The sequence below is a fragment of the Vombatus ursinus genome, unplaced genomic scaffold (genome assembly GCF_900497805.2).
Source record: "Vombatus ursinus unplaced genomic scaffold, bare-nosed wombat genome assembly UNPS02014813.1, whole genome shotgun sequence".
NCBI classification, from domain to species: domain Eukaryota; kingdom Metazoa; phylum Chordata; class Mammalia; order Diprotodontia; family Vombatidae; genus Vombatus; species Vombatus ursinus.
Window position 1 is genome coordinate 33,820,551 of NW_020954591.1, and position 26,794 is coordinate 33,847,344.

General features: G+C 36.6%; 1 protein-coding gene across 2 annotated transcripts in view; it reads right to left on the reverse strand.

Annotated features, from left to right (window-relative positions):
* FAM118B (family with sequence similarity 118 member B) overlaps positions 1-26,794 on the reverse strand; it is a 98,418-nt gene that overhangs the window by 66,588 nt on the left and 5,036 nt on the right. Inside the window, exon 2 of one of the 2 annotated variants that reach the window (XM_027835260.1) lies at positions 5,059-5,105. The exons of the other annotated variant lie outside the window; for it this stretch is intronic. The gene's annotated coding sequence lies outside the window, so the exon portion shown is untranslated. The remainder of the gene's footprint in view (positions 1-5,058; positions 5,106-26,794) is intronic. 2 annotated transcript variants of the gene reach the window in all.

Consider the following 26,794-nt stretch of genomic DNA (forward strand, 5'->3'; position numbering starts at 1 on the left):
AACATATAACACCAGCTGTGTGACCCTGCGCAAGTCACTTAACCCCAACTGCCTCACCAAAAAAAAAAAAAAAAAAGAATGTTGTTATTACTAGGGTAGTTTGAAAGAGCATAGATAGAAGGCTTGGGGTTGAGTTGAGTATGATGGGATGATCCTAAAAAATAAAATTGGATAGGAAAAAGCAAAATGAAGCAATTATATCATCAAACAAGGCATTCATGAATAGAAGAACTGTTACAGTGGAGAACAGGAGGGGGTGGAAGTCAGGCAGCATTTGGAACCTTATCCTCATCAAGACTGGGTTAAAGAGGAAATAAACACACATTTATAAGGGGATAAACGTCTTCTTAACTTACAGAGAAATAGGAAGGTAAGGGGATAGGATAAGGGAGGCACTCTTAGAAGGGTTTGCAGATCAAGAAATAGGAGGGTAAGGTGATGGGATAATGGAGGGAATCTTATAAGGATGGGTAGATTAAGGAATGGGAAGGCAAGGAGAGAGGAAAAAGGAGGGATTCTTAGAAGGGGTACGGATTAGGGAGGCAGTGGTCAGAAACAAATTAGACATCTGAGGAGGGAGAGGGTAAAAAAAGAGAGAGAGAAAGAAGGATTAAAGTGAGGAAAAATAGGATGGAAGGCAACACATAACTTTGAATGTGATAGAAACAAATAGAATGAATTAAAAACCAGAACCCGACAATACCTTGTTTATAAGAAACACATTTAAATCTGGAAAAACTTATGTGAATTGATGTTGAGTGAAGTGAGCAGAATCAGGAGAACACTGTACACAGTAATAGCAACATTGTGGGATGATCAACTAAGACTGACTTTGCTCTTTTCAGCAATACAATGATCCAAGACAATTCCAAAAGACCCATGATGGAAAATGCTATCCACACACGGAGAAAGAATTATAAAGTCTGAATGCAGACTGAAGCATACTATTTTCTTTCTCTCTTTTGGTTTTCTCCTTTTGTTCTGATTCTTCTTTTACAATTTGATTAATGTGGAAATATGTTTAATATGACTGTTCATGTATAGTCTTTATCAGATTGCACGCTGTCTTGCGGAGAGGGGAAAATTTACAACTCGAAATCTTATAAAAGTGAATGTTGAAAACTAAAAATAAATAATTTTTTTTAAAAATTAAAAATGGAACATTTAAAAATGAGAGATATACACAGAGTAAAAATAAAGGACTGGAATAGAATTTATTACACTTCAGCTGATGCGAAAAAAGCAGGGGTAGCCACCATGATCTCAGACAAAATAAAGCTAAAATAGATTTAATTAAAAGAGATAAAAAGGGAAACTACATCATGATAAAAGGAACCATAGACAATGAAATAATAACAATACTAAACTTATATGCACCAAATGCTATAGGATCCAAACTTATAAAGGAAAAGCTAAATGGTAGAAATAGATACCAAAACTATAATAGTGGAGGACCTGAGTTCAAATCCAGCCTCAGACACATAACACTTACTAGCTGTGTGACCCTAGGCAAGTCACTTAACCCCACTGCCTAGCCAAAAAAAACCTTAAAAAAAAAAGAAAAAAGCCTCAGGACCAGATGGATTTACAAGTAAATTTTACCAAACTTTTAAAGATCAACTAATTCTAATATTATATAAATTATTTAGAATAATAGGCAAAGAAAGAGTCCTACCAAACTCCTTTTATGAAACAAATATGGTGCTGATACCTAAACCTGGAAGAGCAAAAACTGAAAGTAAATTATAGACCAATTTCACTAACAAATATGGATACAAAAATCCTAAAGAAAATACTTACTAGGAAACTACAACAATATATCACAAAGATTATACCTTGTTACCAAGTGGGATTTATGCCAGGAATGCAAGGGTAGTTTAACACAAGGAAAACTATTAACATAATTGATTATATCAATAACAAAAGTAACAAAAAATATGATTATATCAATAGATGCAGAAAAAGCTTTTGACAAAATACAACATTCATTCACTCTTGAAAGCATAGGTATAAATGGATTTTTCCTTAAAATGGTAAGAAGCGTCTACCTAAAACCACCAGCAACCATTATTTGTAATGGGGAGGTTTAGAAGTCTTCCCAGTAAGATCAGGAATGAAACAGTGATGCCCATTATCAACGATATTATTCAATATTGTATTAGAAATGCTGGCAATAGCAATAAGAAAAAGAAAGTGAAAGAATCAGAATGGGGAATGAGATAATAAAACCATCTCTTTTTTGCAAGATGATATGATGATATACTTGGAAAATCTTAGAAATTTGACTAAAAAGCTACTTGAAACAACTAATAATTTAGCAAAGTAGCAAGCAGGACATAAAATAAGCCCACATAAATCACTGGCATTTCTATATATCACCGACAAAGCCCTGCAAGAAGAGATAGTAAAAGATACTCCATTTAAAATAACCAGACAACATAAAATACCTAGAAGTATACCTGCCAAGACAAACACAGGAACTACATGACTATAATTATAAAACACTTTTTAAACAAATTCAGACTTAAATAATTGGAGAAATAGTAATTGTTCACTGGTGGGCAGAACTAATATAATAAAAACAATTCTACCTAATTACTTATTCAATGCCATCTCAGGTCATATTTTGTCTCAATTTTTACCTAACCCTTAGTTATTGAATGGATATGGCCTCAGACAAACTGAGACCGGGGAAAGATCTTAGTTTAAAAAGTCAACATCATCTTTGCCTTCTTAGGGTGCATCGTAGGCCATCGTCAGTCATCCTGATCTTTGTCCTGCCATTGGACTCCAATGACTGGAGGAGAGAGTGAGGCTGATGATTTTGCACAGCTCTGCCTCACTCAAATCCAACTCGCATGCAAGTCAAGACATCAGCTCATGATGTCACTGGTCCTCTTTGAGAACAAAGGATGAACAACAACATCCCAATTAAATTACCAAAAAATTATTTTATTAAGCTAGGAAAAATAATAAAATTCATCTGGAAAACAAAAGGTCAAGAATATCAATGGAATTAATGAAAAAAAAAAAGTAAAGGAAGACAGTTTAGCAGTACCAGATCTTAAATTGTATTATCAAATTATTAAAACTATCTGATACTTGCTAAGAAATTGAAAGGTAGATCAGTGGAACAGAGCAGACATACAACACACAGTAGTAAATGATTATAGTAACCTTACACTTGATGAATAGAAAGATTTAAGCTTGTAGGATGAGAATTCACTATTTGGTAAAAATTGTTGGGGAAACTAGAAAGAAGTCTGGCAGAAATTGTGTATAGATCAATTTACCAAGATAAGGTCAAAATGGATATATGACCTAGATATAAAGAGAGATATCATAAGTAAATTAGAAGAACCTGGAACATACTATCTATCAGACTTATGGATAGGAGAAGAACTTATGAATAAACAAGAGAACATTGCGAGATGTAAAATGGATAATTTTGATAACATTAAATTAAAAAGGTTTTGTACAAATAAAACCAATGTAACCAAGATTAGAAGGAAAGCAGAAAATTGGAAAAAAAATTTTTATAGACAGTTTCTTGGATAAAAGTCTCATATCTCAAATAGAGCACTCTGTCAAATTTATAAGGCTATGAGTAATTCCCTAATTGACAAATGGTCAAAGGATATGAACAGGTAGTGTTTTGCTGAAGAAATCAAAGCTATATATAGTCATATGAAAAAATGCTCTAAATCATTATTGATTAGAGAAATGCAAATTAAAACAACTTTGAGAGGACATCTTACACCTATCAGATTGGCTAAAATGATAGAAGGTGAAAGTAACAAATGTTAAAGGGGATGTGGAAAAATTGGCTCACTAATACAGTGTTGGTGAAATTGTGAACTGATCAAACTATTTTGGAGGACAATCTGGAAATATGCCCAAAGAATTATACAACTGTATATATCCTTTGACTCAGCAATACCACTATCAGGTCTGAATCTCAAGGCAATAGAGGAAAAAGGAAAAGAATTTACATGTTTTAAATAAAATATTTATAAAATATTATATAATAATATATAGTGGCAAAGAATTAGTAATTGAGGGGAACAGTTAAACAAATCGTGGTATATGATTGTGATGGAATACTACTGTGCTGTAAGAAATGATGAGCAGGTTGATTTTAGAAAAACATGGAAAGACTTGCATGAAATAATGAAGAGTGAAATGAGCAAAACCAAAAGAATGTTGTATGTAGTAACAGAAATATTGTTCGAAGATTAACTAAACTAAGTTATTCTGAGTATTATAAATACTCAAATCAACTACAAAGGACCTAAGAAGGAAGATGCTATCCACCTCCAGAGAACAAAGTGATAAACATAAGTATGCATAGTATGGTTTTACACATATCATTATCTATATATTTGTGTCAAATGGCAGCCCTCTCTAGAGCAGGGTGGGGAGTAAGGGAGGGAGACAGTTCAAAACTCAAAATGCAATAAATAAATAAATGAATAAAATTTTGAAAAAAAAAATATCAATCTTTAGAACTCCAAAGTCAGTTTCATTGATAATTTTCACCTGTTGCTTTTTTTTTTTTAAATAAATTCCAGAAGACTGGGGAACAGAATGAAAACTAGAGAAAGATAGTAACCCTAGGCTGTGTAACCCTAGGCAAGTCACTTAAACTCTCTGCGCCCTAGGGAACTCTATACAACTATAAGTTATAAAAAAGGTGCCAACCTGCACTAGTAGAGGGAGTTTTTCAGAAGTCCAATACCTACCCCTGTTGTATATATGCCAAAACCCAACAAGACAGAATATCATTTTGAAAGTAGTTTACAGTTACAGGATATGGTAAAAACCTCTTGTACAACCATCATAAGCTATTTAAAGAGCATATGCACAAGGATTTCTCAGTCTTTAATCCTGACTTTCAGATGGCAGCTATAAGAAGAGTGGATAAATTATCAGGTGATGGTTGTTCCCCTCATATAAAAAGGGTCATAGTCATATAAAAAGGGTCCCAGTATTAATATATATACTATTTCTTTCTTCAAATTAGATTTAAATCCCCCCCAAATAACCAATTTTTCTTACCTTTTCTTGAAGAGGCGTCTTTCTTTGCTCTCTTAGGTTTCCTTTTTCTTAATTAGAGCAAAACAAACAGTAAGTACAAGCATCTCTATTTTTCAGTCTTCTTCCTAAGGTTAATATTAACAAGCTACAGAACAAGTACTATTTATCCTTGAAATGATACTTCCTACCATAAATGTCTACATTGTCAGAAGTAATAAGAGTTGATAATAAGGAAAGAATATTGAGCATTCCCTCATGTTCTTTTTTAAATGCCAGCTACTGTACCCATTGTTAGTTTGCCTAGCCAAACCTGAATGGGAAATACAGGAGGTATAGCTGACTTAAGTCAAGTGATTTGAGTTCAAATCCTAACTCTCACACTTAGTACCTATGTATCCTTGGGCAAGTTACTTACTCTTCTGGGCTTCAGTTTCCTCATAAGTAAAAGGAAGAAGCTGAAGTAGATTGCCTCTGAAGTCCCTTCCAGATTTAGACCTATGCTCCTATGATCCCAAAACAGAAATAAACAATTAAGAAACTCCTAGCACTCTGGATACAAAGGCTAGGAATATATTACTAAGAAAATACATTATTTTATAATGAGAAATTTCTTTTCACTGACCCTTCAAAAAGCATAAATTCCATGGTGCACCTCAGCATTTAATTACACAACTAGGATTTACCTTCTTTCCAAACCACTATGTTATACTCCTGGATCTTAGGAATGTTTGCTTTAGATGATGTTCTTTTATATCCCTGACCTTTAAAGAGACATTGTGAAAAGCAACTCTCATTGAAGCACAAGATAATAATAGAAGCAACATAAGACCAAGAGTCATACCTTATATATAAGAGGCACTTAATATAATAGATGGATTCTAGTCCTAGCTCCACTACTAACTTAATTTTAGCAGGTTACTTTATGTCCTCTGGTCTTAGTTTTTCTCATCTATAAAATGAGATATTGGAACTAAATCAACTTTCAGGTTCTTTCTAGCTCTAAGGCTTCAAAGTCTGATGCGCTGAGGTGAAGATATTGACTATTACTTTAGCTAAACCCCACACAAGCTGTTCTCACAGCGATACCAGGTTTTCAGAAAATAAAGCTAAATTTAGATCTTTGGTACTGAGTTTTCTTTTTAGGGTTTACAATTGTTCCCTATTTTTTGTTAACATTAAACAATTATTTCTTTTCTTCATCTAAAAAAATATTTAATACTATGTACTACCTCTCTCTCTCTCTCTTTCTCTGATAATTCTACTATTGATATGCTAGTGGAAAGTTGGCAAGCAATTTGTTAAAGGACATCCTACAACAACATTGTAATGACAAACAACATTGAGAAACTTAAGATCTGATTAACTGCAATGACCAACTACAATTCTGGAGAACCTATGATCAAACATGTTACCCTCCTTCTGAGAGAGAAACAATGGGCTCAAGGTGCAGCTGAGACAATTTTTTGGACATGGCTAATGCAGGAATGTGTTTATGGGTGACATTATGCTGACTGCATCAAACTCTAAAATATGGCACAGCTTGCTAGAAAAGATCTGTATTCACTCAAAGGAGTTTGGCTTGTTTATCCTCATGAGACCAAGAGGACGAAGAATATCTACTGCCTCGATTTGAAAGTACATAACTCCTCCTACCTTTCCCAGCTTTATTACACCTTCCTCCCCAACATGTACTCTTCCATCTACTGACACTGGCCTCCTTGCTGTCCCATGAATAAGATACTCCATCTCTTAACTCTGGGAATTTTATCTGGCTATCTCCCATGCCTACAATATTCTCTTTCCTCATCTGTCTCTACTGCCTTCCAAGACTTCCGTCAAGACTCAACTAAAATCCTATCTTTTGCAGAAAGCCTTTCCCACTCCCTCTTAATCATAGTGCCTTCTCTCTTTTAATTATTTCCTATTTGTCTTGTATATGGCTTGTTTGTACACATCTGTTTGCTTGTCTTCCTTTTTAGACTGTGAAATCCTTGAGGGCAAGGACTGTGTTTTTTTGTTTTTGTTTTTATTTTTGTTTTGGCTTCTTTTTGTATCCTCAGTGCCTAGCACAGTACCTGGCAAATAGAATGCACTCAACAAATGTTCACTGACTGACCGATATTTGAATGTATACTCTATAGTCCAATAGTATACATCTTCGAAAGGCAGTACTGATGGAGAATAAGCTGGGCACAGAGTTGAACAGGAGGAAGAGGGGTAGGTAGGTGGTACAGTGGATAGAGCTCTGGTCTTGGGAGTCAGGAAGACCTGAGCTCAATTCTAGCCACAAACACTTGACACACTTATTAGCTGTGTGACCCTGGGGAAGTCATTTAACCTTGACTGCCTCACCAAAAAGCAAAAAACAACAGGAGGAAGAGAAGCACAGTGAATTGCTTTCAGGAAATTGCAAAGTTCTTTTACTAACCCCAAGTTTCCCCTAAAAGCCAAGGCCCACATTTTCAAGACTAACATTTTATCAGTGCTGCTGAATGACAATGACTGTTCAATCAAGGACTTAAGGACTGAAGGAATTAAGATGAGCACCACAGAAATGTGGATGATGGTTTAGAAGGTTAACATATAACTGGGAAAAAAAAATCTCTGCAGCCAAGTTTCATTATTAGGGTCTCATTTCCAAGGAACAGAAGAATTGATTCAAATTTATAAGAACCACTCCCTAATTAATAAATGATCAAAGCTGATTTCTAAGGAAGAAATCCAAGTTATCGAGTCATGTAAAACAGCTAATCACTAATAAATGTAAATTAAAGCAAATGTGAGATTTCACTTCATACCTATCAGACTGAAAAAGTTGATAAAAATGGAAAGTGACAAATGCTGGAGGTACTGTAGGAAAACAGACACATTAATGCACTGTGCATTCTGGAAAGCAGTTTGGTCAAAAAGTTACTAATCTGTGCGTACCCTTTGACTCTAGCAATATCGTTACTAAGCCTATAGCCCAAAGTTATCAAAGAAAGAGGAAAAGGATCCATATGTACAAATATATTTATAGCAGCTCTTTTTGTCGTGGCAAAGAACTGGAAGTTAAGGGGATGCCCATTAATTGAGGAATAAATGGCTGACCAAATTATGCTATATGAATGTAATGCAATATTATCGTGCCAAAAGAAATGATGAAAGTGACAGTTTCATCAAACCCAACAAGAAGTCATTAAGTAGGAGGTACAGCCAAGATGGTGGACAAAAGCCAGGATGTTGCCTGTGCTCTCCCCAGTTTCCCTCAGAAACATTAAATCAAGCATCTAAAGGAATTCTGGAGTGACAGAACCTGCAAAAAGATGGAGTGAAACAATTTTACAGCCCAAGATAACTTAGGACTTCAGGAAAGTTCTATCTCAGTTGGATAAAAAGGGAGTGCAGCCCAGCATAGGTGGTGTCCGGACTGGCATCTGGGCAAGCAAGCAGGAGGCTCTAAGCCACAACACAGATCTACAACTGAGGCCCTATAGTCCTGCCTCAGCAGGCCAGCTGTGAGGCCTCCAGCCCCACACCCAAGGCGCAACAGGCACAACTAGGCCAGGCCACCCTAGCACAGTGGGCAAGCCACTAGCCCTAGAGGCCCTGGCTCAGAAAGCCAGTGACCACGCCCTGGGTCCTCAGGGGAAGAAGCTTGGTACAGTGCCCTCTGTACCCCAGTAGCAGAGCTCAACTTTAAGTCATGAAATAGGCTAGAAAATGAGGAAAAAAACAAAAAAGAGTCCTGCCATGCTACTATGGCAAAAGGGGAGATCAAAACACAAACTTAGAAGAGGACAACAATGTAAAAATGCCTACATGAGAAGATTCAAAGGGGAATATGAATTGGTTTCAAACACAAAAAGTCCTCTTGGACGAGCTCCAAAAGGATTTTAAAAATCAAATAAAAGAGGTGGAAGAAAAACTGGGAAAAGAAATCAGAGTTATACAAGAGAATCAAGAAAAAAAGGGCAAGAGGAAGACTCTATGAGACATCAAGAATCGGTCAAACAAAATCAGAAGAATGAAAAAATAGAAGAAAATGTAAAATAATTCACTGGAAAAAAACTGACCTGGAAAATAGATCCAGGAGAGATAATTTAAGAATTATTGGGCTACCTAAAAGCCATGATCAAAAAAAGAGCCTGGACAGCATCTTTCCAGAAATTATCAAGGAAAACTGCCCTGATATCCTAGAACCAGAGGGTAAAACAGTCACTGAAAGAACCCACTGATCACCTCCTGAAAAAGATCCTAAAGTGAAAACTCCAAGGAGTATTGTAGCCAAATTCCAGAACTATCAGGTCAAGGAAAAAATACTATAAACAGCCAGAAAGAAACAATTTAAATATCGTGGAACCACAGTCAGGATTACACAGGACTTAGCAGCTTCTACATTAAAAGATTAGAGAGCTTGGAACATGATATTCTGGAAGGCAAAGGAGTTTGGATTACAATCAAGAATCAACTACCCAGCAAAAATGAGCATAATCTTTCAGGTGAAAAAATGGACATTCAATGAAACAGATCCAGAGCTGAATAGAAAATCTGACCTTCAAATACAAGCCTTAAGAGAAACATAAAAAGGTAAACAGGAAAGAAAAAAAAAAGCATGTTACCCAATAAGGTTCCAGGGATGGGAAATCTGCACCTTGAGGCTACATGTGGCCTTCTAGGCCCTTGGGTACAGCCTTATGACTGAGTACAAGTTTTCAGAACAAATCCTTTTATTAAGGGGATTTGTTCTGTGATGTTTGGATTCAGTTAAAGGGCTGCACTTGAGGACCTAGAGGGCCACATATGGCCTTGATGCCACAGGTTCCCCACCCCTGGAACTGTTAAACTGTTTACATCCTTACAGGAGAAGATGATACTTGTAACTCTAGTTACATAGACAGAGTATATATACACAGAAAGTGTGGATATAAGTTGACTGATGTGATGATATAAAAAAATTAAGGGGTGAAAAAAGGATTGAACTGGGAAAAGAAGAAAAGGGAGAGTAGAATGGGGTAAATTACATCACATGAAGAAGTGTAAAAGACCTATTACAGTAGAGGGAAAGAAGGGAGGGGATGAGCATTGTTTGAACCTTACTCTCATCATATTTGATTAAAAAAGGGAACAACATACACACTCAGGTATAGAAATCTATTTTACCCTATGAGAAAGTAGGAGGGGAATGGGGAAAAGAAAAGGGGTGGGGTGTACGTGCTGATAGAAGATTGAGACAGATTGAGGGAGGCAATGGTCAGAAGCAAAACACTGGTCAGGAGGGACAGGGTGAACAAAGAAAGAGAGAGAAGTATAAATGGGAAAAATAGGATGGAGGGAGATACACAGTTAATTTGTTGTTGTTTGTCCTTCTTTTCTGAAGAGGGCCAATGACATCAGGAAGGTGATGTCTTGACCTACAAGTGAATTGGATTTAAGTGAGGCAGGGCTGTGCAAAGTCACCAGTCTCACTCTCTCCTCTGGAGCCATCAGGGTCCAGTGGCAAGATACAGATCAGGAAAACTGCAGATGGCCCCAGATGCAGTGGAGACCTTGGTCTTCTTAAGCTAAGGTCTTTTCCGGACCTCAGTTTGTCTGAGGCAATGCCCATTCAGTGATTAAGGCTAGGTAAGAAATGAAGCCAAAAAAATGGTCTCTTTTACCTACTCAAAAAAAACAAAAACAAAAACAAAAAAATCAATCTGGGAGAGGAAGAGCCTCAGAGTTTCTGGCCAGAACAGAAACAACTGCTATTTATACTCACTCTGAGCCATCAAAACCCAAACAATAACCCTAACTGAGGCTTGGGCTGAAATTTATTGTTGGCCAATCAGTAAGAGCCAGAGTGATTTGGCTTTAAGGTATAGTCAAACAGTTTAATCTGAATCCCACTGGGCTTTATCAAAGCCTATGAAACTACATGGGGCAAAAGAGTTAACTGTCCTAGGTTTCTGTTTTTTTTTTTTTTTGCCAAATGATAGAATGAATAAGTGGGGAAGAGAAACAAAAATCTAGCCCATAAACCCCGGATATCTTGCAAGGTTTCAGTGATCAAAATCTATATTCTTCTGGAAAGAGTGCCCAAGAGAGTTAATAATCATAACTGTGAATGTGAATGGGATGAACTCTCCCATAAAACAGAAGCAGATAGCACAGTGGATTAAAAATCAGAATCCTACAATATGTTGTTCATAAGAAACACACTGGATGCAGAGGGACACACAGAGTAAAGGCAAAAGGCTGGAGCAGAATATATTATGCTTTAGCTGAAGTAAAAAAAGCAGGAGTAGCAATCTTGATCTCAAAGTAAAGCAAAAATAGATCTAATAAAAGAGACAAGGAAAGAAACTACACCTTGTTAAAATATACCTTAGGCAATGGAGTGGTATTAATACTAAACATATATATACCAAGTGGTATAGCATTCAAATTCTTAGAGAAGTTAAGAGAGTTACAGGAAGAAATAGATAGTAAAACTATACTAGTGGCGGACCTCAACCTCCTCCTCTTGGAACCAGATAAACCTAACCACAAAATAAAGAGAGAGAAGTGAACAGAAATTTAGAAAAGTTAGATATGCTAGACCCCTGGAAACAACCGAATGGGGATAGAAGGGAATATACCTTTTTCTCAGTGGTACATGGCACCCCCACAAAAATTAACCATGCACTAAGGCATAAAAACCTCACAATCAAATGGAGAAAGGCAGAAATATTAAATGCATCCTTTTCAGATTATGATGCAATAAAAATTACATGTAATAAAGGGCCATGTAAAGAAAAATTAAAAATTAACTGGAAACTAAATAATCTAAGCCTAAAGAATGGATGGGTTAAATAACAAATCAGAGAAACAATCAATAATTTCAAAGAGAATGATAATTATGGGACAACACACCAAAATTTATGGGATGCAGTCAAAGCAGTACTTAGGGGAAATTTTATATCTCTAAATGCTTACATGAATAAAATAGAGAAAGAACAGATCAATGAATTGGGCATGGAACTAAAAAAAAACTAGAAAAAGAACAAATTAAAAATCCCCAATTAAACAACAAATTAGAAATTCTGAAAAATCAAAGGAGAGATTAACAAAATCGAAAAAACTACTGAATATATAAATAAAACTAAGAGCTGGTTTTATGAAGAAAAAAAAACAATAGAATAAACTTTTGACTAATTTGATTTTTTTTTAAGGCAATTGGGGTTAAGTGACTTGCCCAGGGTCACACAGCTAGTAAGTGTCAAGTGTTTGGTCTGAGGCCACATTTGAACTCAAGTCCTCCTGACTTCAGGGCCAGTGTTCTATCCACTGTGCCACTTAGCTGCCCCTGCTGATTAATTTGATTTTAAAAAAGAAAGAAGAAAACCAAATTACCAGTATCAAAAATGAAAAGGGTGAATTCATCACCAATGAAGAGGAAATTAAAGCAATAATTAGGAGCTATTTTGCCCAACTGTATGCCAATAAATCTGATGATCTGAAATGGATGAATATTTACAAAAATATAAATTACCCAGATTGACAGAAAAGGAAACAAAATACTTAACCTCATTTTAGAAAAAGAAATTTAACATGCCATCAATGAACTCCTTACGAAAAAATCTCTAGGACCAGATGCATTTACAAGTGAATTCTACCAACATTTAAAGAACAATTAATTCTAATATTATATAAACTATTTGGAAAAACAGGCAAAGGAGTCCTACCAAATTCCTTTTATGACACAAATATGGTGTATGGTACCTAAAACAGGAAGAGACATAACAGAGAAAGAAAATTATAGACCAATTTACCTAATAAATATTGATGCAAAAATTTTAAATAAAACATTAGCAAACAGATTATAGTAATTTATCACCAGGATAATTACACTATGACCAGGTGGGATTTATAACAGAAATGTGGAGCGGTTTCAATATTGACTATCAGCATAATTGACCATATCAATGACAACACCACCAGAAATCACATAATTACCTCAACTGATGCAGAAAAAGCTTTTGACAAAATACAGTACTCATTCCTATTAAAAACACTAGTGAGCATAGGAATAATGGAGCTTTCCTCAAAACTATAAGTAGTGTCTATCTAAAACCAAGCATTATATGTAATGGGGATAAGCTAGAAGTCTTTCCAATTGGGGTGAAACAAGGATGACCATTGTCACCACTATTATTCAATACCGTACTAGAAATGTTAGCTTTAGCAATAAGAGAAGAAAAATAAATTGAAGGAATTAGAATAGGCAATAAAGAAACAAAACTATCACTCTTTGCGAATGATATGGTGGTATACTTAGACAATCCTGGATAATCAACTACTTGAAATAAGTAACAAAGTTGTAGGATATAAAACAAACTCACATACATCATCAGCATTTCTGTATGTTACCAACAAAGTCCAGCAGCAAGAGATAGAAAGAGAAATTCCATTTAAAATAACCGTAGACAACATAAAAGATTTGGGACTCTACCTGCCAAGACAAACACAATTACAAAACACTTTTCACACAAATAAAGTCAGATCTAAACAAATGTAAAAATATCAATTGCTCAGAGGTAGGCCAAGCTAATATAATAAAAATGACAATTTTACTTAAATTAATTTACTTATTCCATACCAATCAAACTACAAAAATTACTTTATAGAGCTAGAAAAAATAATAACAAAATTCATCTGGAAGAGCAAGAAGTCAAAAATATCAAGGGAAATAACAGAAAGGAAAAAAAGCAAAGGAAGGTGGCCTACATGTACCAGATCTACAACTATATTATATTATAAATTGGCAATCATCAAAACTATTTGGTACTGGCTAGGAAACAGAGTGGTAGTGCAGTGGGATTGATTAGGGTACATAAGACACAAGTATAAGACCATTATAATCTAATGTTTGATAAACCTAAAGACTCCAGCTTTTGGCATAAGAACTCACTATTTGACAAAAACTGCTGGGAAAACTGGAAAATAGTATGGCAGAAACTAGGTATTGACCAACATATCATACTATATACTAAGATAAGGTCAAAATGGGTGCCTGATTTAGACATAAAGGGTAATATCATAAGCAAATTAGGAGAACAAGAACAGTTTACCTGTCAGATTTATGAGAAGGGAAGAATTTATGACCAAACAAGATAGAGAACATTATGAAATGTAAAATGGATAATTTTGAAGACATTAAATTAAAAAGGTTTTACACAAACAAAACCAACTCAACCAAGATTAAAAGGAAAGCAGAAAGATGGGAAACAATTTTTACAAATGTTTTGGATGAAGGCCTCATTTCTCAACTATACAGAGAACTGAGTCAAATTTGTAAGAATACAAATTATTCCCTAATTGATAAATGGTCAAAGGATATGCACAGGCAGTTTTTGGATGAAGAAATTAAAGCTATCTATAGTCATATGAAAAAAATGCTCTAGGGGCAGCTAGGTGGCACAGTGGATAGAGCACCGGCCCTGGAATCAGGAGGACTTGAGTTTAAATCTGGCCTCAGACACTTGACACTTACTAGCTGTGTGACTCTGGGCAAATCACTTAACCCCAATTGCCTCACCAAAAAAAAAAAAAGAAAAAAAAAAGAAAAAATGCTCTAAATCACTACTGATTAGAGAAACGCAAATGAAAACAACTCTGAGGTACCACCTCACACCTATCAGATTAGCTAAAGTAACAGAAAAGGAAAATGATAAATATTGGAGGGCATATGGAAATTGGGACACTAATGCTTTGCTGATGTTGCAATTGTGAACTGATCCAACCATTCTGGAAAGCAATTTGGAACTATGCCCAAAAGGCTATTGGTTCAGCAATACCAATACTAAGTCTGTATCTCAAAGAGATCGTAAAAGAGGAGAAAGGACCTATATGTCAAAAATATTTTATGGTACCTCTTTTTGTGGTGGCAAAGAATTGAAAATTGAGGGAATGCCTATCAACTGGGGAATGGCTGAACAAGTTATGGTATATGAATGTGATGGAATACTATTGTTATGTAAGAAATGACGAGTAGGTGGACTTCAGAAAAACCTGGAAATATTTATATGAGCTGATGCTGAGTAAAGTGAACAGAACCAGGAGAACATTGTCTACAGTAATAGCAACACTGTGTGATAACTAACTATGACAGACTCAGCTAGCTCTTCACAGCAATACAATGATCCAAGACAATTCCAAAAGAATCATGATGGAAAATGTTAGCCACATACAGTGAAAGAACTAGGGAGTCTGAAGGCAGATTGAAACATCCTATTATTACTTTTTTTGTTTTATTTTGTTTTATTTTTTCCCCATTGTTTTCCCCTTTTGTTCTGTTTCTTCTTTCACAACATGACTGACGTGGAATTATGTTTAACATGGCTGTATACGAGTATAACCTGTATCAGATTGCTTGCCATCTTGGGAAGCGGGCTGGATACAGAGGGAGAAAAATTTGGAACTCATAATCTTATTAAAAATTAATGTGGTGGGGCAGCTAGGTGGCACAGCGGATAAAGCACCAGGCCTGGATTCAGGAGGACCTGAGTTCAAATCTGGCCTCAGACATATAATACTTAATAACACTTAACTAGCTGTGTGACCCCAGGCAAGTCACTTAACCCCATTGCCTAGCAAAAAAAAAAAGCTGAAAACTATCCTTACATGTAATTGGAAAAAGTAAAAAAAAAAACTATTTACAAAAAAAAAACCCATCAAGTATCAGAATTTATATTGATTTTCTCTGGAAAGTCTTATCAAATTCTTCATAGAATTTCTCTACCAATTCATCCTCAAAAACCAATGTTGGTGAATAAGCTGCAATTTTTTTCACAGTGGTCTTTTTATAAATATTTATCATTAATATTTTAATTTGTAATGACCAAAACCCTCCACAAAGTCTTCCTCCAATAATGGTATGGAGGTTACCTTGGATTCTTGTAAGCTGTGCCTGGAGAGAATAAGTTCTGTGAGGTCTACCATGCTGGAAAGGTTTTGAGTATGGCACCAGTAACAGATCTAGTTTGTTTTTCAAAGTCCAATCTAGCTAATCCAGAAGCAGGTTACCAGTAAGTTGGCTATCTGGTGATGAATTCTTTTGGACGTGGCAACCCACGAAACAAAGGAAAAATTTCCTTGGTCCTTTGTGGCCCCTTTTTGATTCAGCTGTGATTGTGGCAGAGAAGCAGGAAAAGGGTCCTAAGTCACAGTTTTTAGACCACTAAAAACATCCATTTTGGTACTCTAAATGTGAAGTCTTTGTTCAGTGAGTATGCTCAGTACAGTAGAAATATGAGATGTTATTTTTATCCACATATAAAAGGATCGAGTAGAAAAGTCTTGGTTATTTACTACTTTAAACAATAGTTCTTCGGTTCATAAGGATCAGCCAAGTAGACTGGAAAGTTTTGGCTTTCTAGAAATTCCTAATAGTTTAATAGAGGTGATTTTAATTAAATTAGCAATGCTAGCAGAATAGCTATAACATAATTCAATAATCAAATTTCTAAAAAACACAAAAATATTGAAGTTTATATTTCTTAGGCAATATCTCCTGCAAGTACTTTCTTGATTTTCTATGGAGATCCTGACTGTCACCCTCTGGCTTCAGCCCAATTACTTATGAAACAAAGGACAATATCACTTCAGTTTTATTTTATTTAGTGTGTAGGACTCTTATCTTCCCTCCAGCCAGACTGAATTCCCTTTCTTATATTAAAGTGCCTTCAATGTGGCTGTTACAATTTTAATATCACGTCAATAATAACTTAGATTTATTCAGGTAACTGAAGCTCTTTCCTCATTTGAGAAATAGGATAAAATCTGCTGCCTATCACACTTATCATAAGGATCAAATGATACTATTTGTGTGTAAATTTCTTTGAAAGTTGTAACATGCCATGATTTGTGTATTTATTTCAAAGTTCCTACTCAGCTCTGGTCTTAAATCAGAAATTAATAGTGCTCTTATTATCTTAAAGACATTGATGTTTTTTCCTGTAGGGTGATACTCAACTTTATTTGCTGGCTGTGTGGCTTTGGACAAGTAAATCAAGCTCTCTCAGCCTCAATTTCCTCATTTGTAAAATGGAGATAATAATACCTACCTCACAAGGTTGTTGTGAGGATCAAATGAGACATTTGTAAAGCACTTTGCAAACCTCAAAGTGTTACATAAATCCTACCTATTACTGTAAGCCTGTCTCATTTGTCTTTTGAAATACTGTAGTCTAGGACCTGCTCTCATTTATTGGAGAAACTGCTAGGTCTTGTGTGATTGTAACTGTGGTTCCTTGGTTCTTCAACTCTTTTCCAGATGTTTAAGGCGATTTTTCTGCATGGAAGCCCCAGATTTTGCTTATAATAATTATTCTTGGGACTTTTCCTTTTGGGATCTCCAGAAGGCAGAGGATTCTTTCTAGTTTCACTTTGCCCTCTGGTTCAAATAGACCAGCAATTTTAATGATTATTTCTTTAAGTATAATGACCAGACCATTTCCTTTAATGTGGTTTTCAGGTAGTCTTAAATTATCTTAGTTGTGTGACCCTGGGCAAGTCACTTACCCCTGATTGCCTCACCGCCCCCCCCCCAAAAATCATCTCTCCTTGGCCTATTTTCAAGGTTAGTTTTTTTTTTTTATATCAGTTATCTTCTATTTTCTTCTTTAATCTTTTAGTTTTGTTCTACACTTTCTTGCAGTCCTGGGTAGACACTGATTTCTAATGGTCTATTGTTTTCAGGAAGTTCATTACTTGGGTAAGACTTACTACTTCCTTTTCTAGGTTTTCTATTCTCCTTCCAATTCTTTCTTCCAGAGCTTTTATTTAATTTTTTAATTTGTTTCATTTATCCTAGGCATCCAAGTAATTCTTATGGAAAATTCATTTTTCCCCTTTGAGTCACTGCTTGCAGTTGTTACAGAATTACTTTTTCCTTCTTTTGGGAGCTCTTGAGAACTACAAAAAACTTTTATACCAATTAGGTGTTTTCAAGTTGCTTAATCTTTGTCTCCCTCAGTTTCCTCATCTGTAAAATGGAGATAACAATAAAACTTATATCACAGGGATAAAATAAGAATATTTGTAAAGCTATTTGCGAATCTTAAAGTACTACATGAATGTTAGCTATTTTTATTATTAGTTATCATTATTATTTCTCCAGCTTTAATTCCTGAATTGGGGCTTTGTGCTAAATGAAGATGGACTAGACTAGTATATACAAAGTCCACGTTGGAAGTAACAATTTTAAAGAGGCTGAGGGAGTGATTCTGAAGATATCCGAAAGAGAAAAAAATAGATATGAAGCCATCAGGGAAAAAAACTCAGATGTTACTGCCTTTTTTAAAAGTCAATCAAGAATGCCAATAAATACAGATCCCTATGTCTTTTTCATTTGTATGAAATCTTCATCATGATGATGGAGATGATAATTCCATTGCTCTATCTAGCCACCAATTATTTGCAAGAATGATTGACATATAGAGGGCAACCCTGATTAAAATATGACAACGGAACAGGTAGGTTTCTGCAAATGAGAGTCTATAGTAGACTACATCTTTACACTGTACATTTAAGAAGTACAAAGAATATAAAAATTGCATTGTGCTTATTTTTTTTTGCTGGCTATGAAAAAAATACTTGATTTGGCAGAGCAAAATACAGTCTTAAAAGCTTTCTGTCAAGGTGTTTCGCAAGCTTAAGCAAGATCATAAAAGATTATTTAACAGATGTAATAACAGAGACTTTGTCCCATTACCTTCTGACTCCTCAGCAAAGCATAATAAACAAGTCACAAAATCAGGAAAATATATGCTTCCTAAAGGTATTTGACACTTTTAGAGATGTCTTACAGTAAGTCCAAATGGAAGAGTGATTCCCAAAATGGTAAGATCCTCTGAATGCTTCTGTCTGTAGATGACACTGCTGCTTACATCAAACCTTGGAACACTACAATGTCTACTAAACAAGAATTATGATCAAAAAAGTTTGCTGCAACTATACAGAAAAAACCTAGCGGATAAAAATGCCTATTTCATAATACAATATGCAGTTAATAATAATAACTCACATTTATAAAGTGCTTTAAGGTATGCAAAGCCAATCCTGTAAAGCAAGACAAGGAAAAAGACAGAGAAGTTAATTAAGTGACCTGTCCATGGAAACATAGCTAAGCAATGTATGAAGTAGACTCACAGTCAAGACTTGACTAAAGTCTAACTTTCTACTGTGCAATGTTGCTTCTTGATAGAACAGCTCATCAATACATATATCTTGGACAAATGCTGTAAACAATAATCATAGTGGCTGGGGGAAAAAAAAACAACCACTCCAAGACAGTATCATAAAAGTCAAGAGAGGAAAGAGTATGTAGGAAGAAATGGTGGCCAATGATGTAAACTGCAGAGAGGTCAGGAAGGATGAGAACTAAGTAAGGGCCATCAAATTTAGAAATTAGAAATTCTCTTCCATTCCCTAATTGGCTCTCTCTTACCTTGATTCCTCTACATGGTGCTACAGTCTCAGAAGGCTAGTCTTTTCTACTTCTGTCTTTCACCCTGACCCTTCCATCTTTTTCAGGAACTTGCCCTTTAAATCAACCTCTCATTCCTCTCATCTCTCTTTCATATTCCTGGCTCCCTACAAACACACTCAGGAGTCCCACTGGACTCCCATTGGACATTGGAGTTCCATTTGGATTGTAATTTAGAAATCAGTGGTAACCTTGGAGAGAAATTTCAAAGTTAAAAACAAAGTCAGAAGCCAGGTTGCAAGGAATCGTTAAGTTAGAAAGATGTAAGGAAGAGGAGAAAATAATAATAATGATGACGATGAAAATAGCAGCTAGCATTTATATAATATTTTAAGGTTTGCAAAGAGCCTCATAAATATTACCTCATTTCATTCTCACAAGCCTGTGAAGCAGGCAGTACTATTATTATCCCCATTTTATAGATGAGGAAACTGAAACTGAGTGTGGTCAAGTGACTTACTCAGTTCATACAAGTAGCAAGTGTCTGAGGCAGAATTTGAACTTGGGTCTTAGTGATTCCTGGTCCAGCACTCCATCCACTATACCATCTAGTCGCCTCCTAGAAAAAGTTTCTTCTAGAGTATAGAGAGCTTCTTCCAAGACACTGGCAGTGGGAAAAAAAAAGGGCATAAGCGACAAGTGAAGGATTTTTTCTCCTTCATAAAAATGTTATTGATGGGGCCGGTAGGTGGCGCAGTGGATAGAGCCCTGGCCCTGAAATCAGGAGGACCTGAGTTCAAATGCAGACTCAGACCAAACACTTGACACTAGCTGTGTGACCCTGAGCAAGTCACTTAACCCCAACTGCCTAAAAAAAAAAAGTTACTGATGCCTATTGTTTTTATAGCATCTTCTAATACATTTCTTTTTCTCTCCCTTCCCTAGCAAACCTGGGAGTCTTCCTCAAAACAAAAAAGCAGCAACAACAAAATAGCTGAACAAAACCAATCAACACATGGACTGTGTTTGGGAGCATATGTAGTACTCCACAGTCTATCTTAATGACAAGATGGAGTTGCATTTTCTCATCTCTTCTCAGGGGCCAAGTTTGGTCTTTATAATTACCCTGTGTTATTTCAATTGACATCATCACACTGTTCTTTCCATTCATGTTGCTGTTGTAGTCATTGTATATCATATTTTCCTGGTTCTGTTTACTTTACATCAGTTTATAAGTATTCTCACATTCTCTGAATTCCTCATATCCACTGTTTCTCATGGCACAATAATATTTTGTTACATTCACATACCAAATTTGATTACTCATTCCATTCAAGTGAAGTTTTGTTTTTTTTTTGGTAAGGATCTGGGACTCCTGAGTGTGTTTGTAGGGAGCCAGGAATATGAAAGAGAGATGAGGGGAATGAGAGGTTGATTGAAAGGGCAAGCTCCTGAAAAAATGGAAGGGTCAGGGTGAAAGACAGAAGTAGAAAAGACTAGCCTTCTGAGACTGTAGCACCATGTAGAGGAATCAAGGTAAGAGAGCCAATTAGGGAATGGAAGAGAAAAGGGAGATCATAAGAGATAACCCATTATTTTCTCAGTAAGTTTGGAGTCAAGGTTCATTCTCTGCAAAAAGGGAGGGGGTATTATGGGAGTTTTGAAGAGAGAAGAGAAGGTTTGGAACAGCTGCTGTATGGGATGGGATAAGCCAATTAGGAAAGAATAAGAAGACTGCCACACAACAGAAAGGGCCAGTTTGAATGAGATAACCTAATTTTTTAATTAGTATAAGATTAAGTCTGTAAATTAACTTTGGTGGAATTGTCATTTTAATTATATTGATTATACTGGGACAACCTAGGTATAGTTATTGTTTCTGTTTTGGCCAGAAACCTTGAGGGTATTTCCCTCCCAGACTGATTTTTATTTTTATTTTTTTGGACTAGGTAAAGAAGCCATTCTTTGCCTCATTTCCTACCGAGCCTTAATCACTGAATGGGCATTAACAGAGTCAAACTGAGACCTGTGAAAGACCTTAGCTTAAAAAGGCCAAGGTTTCCCACTGCATCCAGGGCCATCTCCAGTTGTCCTGATCTATATCTCACCATTGGACCCAGATGGCTCTGGAGGAGAAAGTGGGGCTGGTAACTTCGCACAGCCCTCCTTTATTTAAATCCAACTTACTTGCACGTCATGGCATCACCTCCCTAATGGTATGGTCTTTTTCAAAAACAAAGCACAAACAACAACTTATGTGAATAGAAATAGGAGCTGCCCCACTGGGGACCCAACTGGAACTGGCCAGTCGGACAACATAGCTTTCTTTCTTTCTCTCTCCCTCCCTTCTTTCCCTTCCCTCTGTCCACATAGGGTATCATACCCTTACCTGTGGGTGCTCTGCCCAAAGGAATGTAAATTTTTTTTTCCTTTTTTTGCAAGGCAATTGGGGTTAAGTGACTTGCCCAGGGTCACACACCTAGTAAGTGCTAAGTGTCTAAGGCCAGATTTAAACTCAGGTCCTCCTGACTCTAGGGCCCGTGCTCTATGCACTGTGCAACCTAGCTGCCCCAATGTAAATTTTGATTGCTGAAAACTTTTTTTCTTTAGGGTCACACCTTAAACACAAATCACTTTGGCTCTCATTGATTGGCCAACAGTAGGTCTTAGGCCAAGCCCTACTTGGTCATCCTTTGTGCTCTAATTGGCTCAGAGTGATGTAAATAGCAATTGTTTCTGTTTTGGACAGAAACCCTGAAGGTGTTCTCTCAGATTGATTTTTTTTCAACTAAGTAAAGAGGCCATTCTCTGCCTCATTTCTTACCTAGCCTAAATCACTGAACAGGCATTAACTCAGTCAAACTGAGGGCCATCTCCAGTTGTTCTGATCTCTGTCTTGCCACTGGACCCAAATGGCACTGGGGGAGAAAATGAGGCTGATGCCTTTGCATAGCCCTCCCTCACTTAAATCCAATTCCATTGCATGTCATGGCATCACCTCCCTAATGTCATGGACCTCTTCAAAAAGGACAAAAAAAAAAAACATTCCTCCAGCTATTTAAGTTATTTTTAAAAATTTAGGGGGCATTTTGTAATGAAATCTATACAAATATTAAGTGTGCTTTGGTAGACTGATTCCCAAATATATTATGCATTTGCAGTTATTTTGAATGAGATGTCCACTTCTATTTTTGCCTCCTGGACTCATTATTATGCAGAAATTCTGTAATTTGGTTTATTTTATAGCCTGAAACTCTGCTGAAGCTATTGTGTCAATCAGTTCCCTGATTTCCTAGAATTTTCTAAATAGATCATCACATCACCAGGAAACAGATAGAGTTTTATGTCATCTTTTACCTGTCTTTATGTCTTTAATTTCTTTCTCTTGTCATTGTTATTGCCAGAACAGTTTTGTGATTTTGTTCAGGGGTATTTAGCAGCACCTGATCAGGAGTAGAAAAAGTAGATGGTGGGAGTGACCCAGGGTTGCAGTTTGGCAAGGAATGAGTAGTGAAAATACAACATAGCATTCAGAGGACCGACGAAAATTCATAGTTTAACTGGTTAACTTTGTCCTACATATGTAGGAAAATCAGGCCAGAACAATGGCGATGGAATTACTAAATGATGAGGTAAGGCCACAGAATAGGTATAAGAAAAATCTCCATTTTAAAAAGTCTAGTGAATTAAAATTGACCTATTCCTTACTCAAAAACTGAAGAAAAGTGAAAGGATTAAAAATACCACATAGAAAATCCCTTTATAATGACAACATAGGGTTAAGCTCAGTGTTTTCTCACCCTCTTCATTTTGTTACATAGTCCATAGATGAGCTATGTTGCTATTGCAGAGGTGGTTCTCTTCAGAATAACATAGCCAGAATGTCTCAGGGTTATAGAATCATAGAACTGGCACAGGTAGTATCCATAACACCACTCCCTCTGGCTACTCCCAATACTCAGAATCCTTTGAGGTCCAACTTTATGATTCAATGATTGTGTCTCCCTTACTTCTTAGGAGAAGAAACTCAGCTTCATTCTCTCTCCCTCTCTCTTTTTTTTTCTTTTTGGTGAGGCAATTGGGGTTAAGTGACTTGCCCAGGGTCACACTGCTAGTAATCGTCAAGTGTCTGAGATCATATTTGAACTTAGGTCCTCCTGACTCCAAGGCCAGAGCTCTATCCACTGCACCATCTACCTGCCCTCTCAGACTCATTCTCTAAAGCAGGTGTTCTTAACCTTTTCTGTGTCATGAAGACTATGAATCCTTTCTCAGAATAAGGTTTTTAAATGTATGAAATAAGTAATGACGATTACGGCTTGCATTTATATAAGCGTTTAAAGGTTCACAAAGTATTTTACACGTTATCCTCACAACAATCCTGTGAAGCAGGTGCTATTATTATTCCCATTTTACAGATGAGGAATCTGAGGCTGAGAGAGGTTAAATGATTTGCCCAGGGTCACCCAGCTAGTACATGTTTGAAGCAGGATTTGAACTCAGGTCCTGACTCCAGATCCAAAGCTCTATCTACTGCACCTAGATGCCTCAAAAAAGTAGCATTTATATAATGATTTTACATTTTAAGCACATTATCTCATTTGGTCCTCACAACAATGTAGTATTACTATTCTTATCTTACAGATGAGGAAACTGAAACAGAGATGAAATTACTTTCCCAGGGCCACATAGTTAGTAATTGTCTGAGGCAGAATTTGAACTCAGGTCTTTCTGACTGCAAGTCCATCAATCTATCAACTGCGTCTAGATGCTTAACAAAGGAAACCAACTATATTAAAATACAATTATCAAAATATTTTTAAAAGTCTGAAGATCCCAAATTAGAAACCCCTGCTCTCAAGATTAAGGAGGAAAAAGAAAGAAGGGGTGATGAGTTTAAATAACCCTCAAATTATTAGCAAAAAAGAATAAGATTATATAAGCAAACAAAAGTAAATATTTTAGTAAGAACTCACTTACATTATTGTAATTGTAAAATGAAAGGCAGGGTGGGATAGCAGACAGAAGATAGCCTTGGAGTGGGAAGAGGGGGAAGAGGGATCTTGGTTCAAGCCCAGACTCTGACCTTCTCATACTAGCTGTATGACCTTGAAAAAGTAACTTAACTCCACACCCACTGAGGGGCTCCCCCACTTCCCCCTCTAAGACTGGAAACTGCAGACCTGCATCTGTGGTGGATGCTTCCCCATTCACAGCTTCCCTGAACTCCATGGAAACTGCAGGTCTGCCTCCTCTCATAATTATACTTAAAAATACACAGATCATAGAATGATAGGGCAAAGCTAGAAGGGATCTCAGAAGCCATCTATTCCAATCTCTCCATTTTACTGAGGAGGAAACTGAGGCCTATAAAGGTTAAATGATTTGCCCTAGGTCACAGAGACAGCAAAACATCAGAGCTGGGATTCCCCTGGTCAGGCCCATTGATTTTTCCACTGCATCAAAGTGTTCCAATTTCTTTATAATTTGAAGACTACTTGGGCAGAGTTTAATTTAACAAATATTGTATAGAGATGCAAGGTTTCAAGCTTTACAAGCATGTGTTAAGTTTCAGAGAGAGCTGTGCTGTTTTATTTGGGGAGTACTTTAATTGAATAGTTTATAATAACCCTATTCTTCTTTTCCTAGAACTCCAGATTCTGTGCAACTAGCTAAATCATCTAGGATCTAGGATTCTCTAATGAGTTGGTAAGTTTGCTAAGGGTAGAGGAAAACGGTTAAGTGTTTAAAAAAAAAAAAAGCCCCCTGAAGCTGCTTTTTAAAGTCTCTCCAAAGATAAATATTGTAGACCCTGTTTCAAGGGGTATTACAGGTCTTTTATATTTGGAACTAGCATAAGGTAAAAGGGCACAGAAATCTTTGCTTGGGTAGACAAGCAAATCTATCCTTCAACGTGAATTTATATAAGCATAAATGCTTTAAGTCACCTTTCATCACTTCCTACATGGACTAATATACAACAACCTCCTAATTGGACTTTCGAGCTTCTAGTCTCTCCCTTCTCAAATCCATCCTCCACACAATGCCCAAAATATCTCCCTAAAACGTAAGTCTGACTAAAAGTCTCTCCTCAGCTCAAGCATCTTCAGGGGCTTCTAGACAATAGTCTCTAGGATAAAATACAAACTCTTCAGCTTGGCATTTAAAATCCTTCATGGTCTTAACTCCAGCCTACCTTTTCAGGCTTACGGAACAATAACCCACCTCACACACTCCACCTTCCAGCCAAACTGGCCTACTTGTTCCCTTTTCCTGAATTTGACTCTCTCTCCAGATCTTCTTGTCTTTGTTGCAAGGCAGTACCTTATGCAAAGAATATACTCTTCACCTCCCCCTCTTAGAAAGGTGGCTACCAAAGTAGGGGTCACAACGTCACCCTACAAGGTGTTACTCTTTCTGCCCACAGGGTGGGAAGATGAGTGGCATCCTGTTCTCCCCGTGATGACCAAATGTGGGGCTTGTTTCCCATATAACTAAACCTACCTATTCTATCCCTTAATAGTTTTTATCTCCCCTCTTCTGAGCCAGGCATAGTCCTTTCAGAACAGTTTTAACTTCACCACTACCTAGATAAGCAAAACAGAAGCTGCACAGGTGCTATCAGGAAAAATAAAATGCTCACCATCCTCTAGATCACCTGGTGGCTGCAGCAGCCCCCTTAGGAGGGCAGACTCTACACTCCAGGACAGTGACTCTGAGTAGGAACCTCCCCTTCCCCATTTTTCTTTTTGGGTGGGACAAAGTGAGCTTCACAGGAGAAGCTGGCATGCAGACTGTGTGATCTGCATTTTAGATCTCCACCAAAATCTACCACCTCTCTTCCAAGTTTCTCTATTTCTTTCAAGGGCGCCACCACCCTTCCAATTACCCAGGTTTACAATCTTGGTGTTATAATCAACTCCTCTCTTTTACTCCCCCCATATATCCAATCAGTTGTCATATCTTGGGTTTCTACATACACAATATTTTTTTCATCAGTCTCCTTTTCTCTATTCACACAGCCACCCAATTTCAGGCTCTCATCACTTTTTGCCTGGACTATAGATAGCAGTAGTCTCTTGCTCTCCCTGTCTCAATCCCCTTTCCAATCTATCCTCCACATAGCTGCCAAACTAATTTTCCTAAACTCCCCTATTCAAAATTCCAGTGGCTTCCTATTGATTTTAGGATCAAATATTTTATCTTCATCTCATCCTTTAAAAAATGTATGTTTTGTATAAATATCATAATTACTAGTATGCTAGCATCACATCTAGTGAATAAATGAGTAAACACACAGATACTGGGTAGTAAATGTTAATTTTTTTT